The 2,080-nt window shown below is 26.8% G+C and overlaps 1 non-coding gene across 1 annotated transcript; it reads right to left on the bottom strand.

Moving 5' to 3' along the window:
• Positions 1-1,186: 1,186 nt before the first annotated feature.
• Positions 1,187-1,258, bottom strand: TRNAK-UUU. The gene has a single exon. It is a non-coding gene; the product is annotated as a tRNA-Lys (tRNA).
• Between the last annotated feature and the right edge of the window lie 822 nt (positions 1,259-2,080).

Genomic DNA, 2,080 nt, shown 5'->3' with positions numbered 1-2,080 from the left:
ATCCGTCTTGTGGGTCCATCAGCATGCGTGCCCGGGGAGTTTCAGAGGCCGTTACGCATGTAGCAAGAATCTGATCTTCTCGTACGTCCATATCCATATGGCAGAGACACGTGGCCCAATAACGGAAATTTCATTATACGTCACTAGCAGACAAAAGGAAAGGGATAAAAGAAGAAACACTCTCCTCACAGAGGAAGTTTTTTTTTTTAAGTGCATAGAACCCTTGTAAAACCCTATTTTCTGGATCTCAGATTATCAGTTGTCGTGAAAAATAAATTTTAGTAATATTATATAATTGTGTCATTATAATATATCTAATTCGTCATCTAATATATATATTTGAATTATAAATATTTGTCACAAAATATTTTTTAAGTTAGATTTTTCACAAAAAATTTGTGGACAAAAGCATTCATTTTATTATGAAATAAATCATAATAAAAAAAATACTTATTGTAACGTATATGATATTATCACTAAAAAATTTTAAATGATGAGTTATAATAAATATCATCAAAAAATTTTCTATCTATCTTTGATGGCGAAATATTTCAGTGACATTATTTTTATTATGTGACAATATAGTATGTCAATCTGAATACTAATAATGACAAAATATTAGATTCATCACCGACATATATTTTTTATGTTAAATTATAAAATTTATCATTAACTATTTTACATGCAATTATTTCTCACCAATTTTAAAGATATAAAATTTTAGTGATGAAAAAATTTGTGACAATATATATTATTGTGTACAAAATGGAGTCTAACAATTACAATATTTTTCACTTAAAAGTTATATAAAATTACAAATTATAAATACGTTGCAAATTTGATATTTTGTGACAAATTACCTTTAGAAAATATAAGATTTGTCATTAAAAAGCCACATATTATGACAAAAATGATTAGTTATCATGAGAAATAACTTTTAGTAACATTATATAATTATGTCCTTATAATATATTTAGTTTGGCATCTATATATTTAATTATAAATTATAAATATTTGTCACAGAATATATTGAGATTGGATTTTCCTCCAAATTAATAATTGTGTATTATTATTAATACCGCTTATTTCTATCTATCTTTGATGGTGGATGTTTCTATGATTTTTTTTATGGTGTATATAATAGGTCTAATATTTGTAATAATTGTGTATTATTTATTATTACTGCCGCCATCTGTGGGGATCGAACCCACGACCACATGGTTAAAAGCCATGCGCTCTACCACTGAGCTAAGATGGCTAGGTATTTAAAATCTCAAAAAGATTATAAGAATGTTAAGCTATAGTTGGAATCTTAAAATCAACCTCTGTATTATGATTTACCACCTATAGGACATGGAAAACTCTAAAGTGATTATACAAATCAGCTTATACTTGAAGGCACCGATCATAAGACGTGAGAATAGAGAGAAAAATCATTTTCATAAGATTTTTACCTAGGAGGTGAGTGGTTGACTTCTTGATATTCTACTGCAAATATTTTTATCATTGTTAGGTTTTTTGAATAATGTGACAAATTAGCTAACTAACTAAGAAAATTTTGATAAGTTTTTGGCATGGTTGTCAAAGAAAGAGATGAACCTGAAACTTTGATTTGCATTTAAGTACACTTTCTTTTTCTTTTCACCGCTCCAACATCATTTTTTTAGATTTCATGATAGACTGAAAAAATCTTATTTCAATTTGATTTAAACTAATTTCAGGATAAGTTTCTTTAGTTTTTAAATTTTAGACTTTTTTGTATTATATAGATGTAACTTTGTTTAATCTGATAAAGTAAGGAAGCATTTGAATAATTTTATCTTTAGTAATAAAAAAGGGAAGGTATCATATAAGGACTTGTATTACTGGAAATCTCAATCACTAAGTTACAATTAGAATCACTATTATGTCTCCCTCCCAACAGAATAACTCTGTTACAACTCACAATAAAGAAAACCATCGAAAATCTTATTTTGGTTCCTTTTATCTACATGCATGTTCTCATCATAATTTACTAATGATTTCAAAATAATTCTAAAAACATGGAAAAGTCATAAGATTTATATATATTATGCCACTT

The sequence above is a fragment of the Manihot esculenta genome, chromosome 16 (assembly GCF_001659605.2).
Source record: "Manihot esculenta cultivar AM560-2 chromosome 16, M.esculenta_v8, whole genome shotgun sequence".
NCBI classification, from domain to species: Eukaryota; Viridiplantae; Streptophyta; class Magnoliopsida; order Malpighiales; family Euphorbiaceae; genus Manihot; species Manihot esculenta.
The sequence above is the reverse complement of the archived record's forward strand: the minus strand, read 5'-3'. Positions and strand labels throughout refer to the sequence as shown.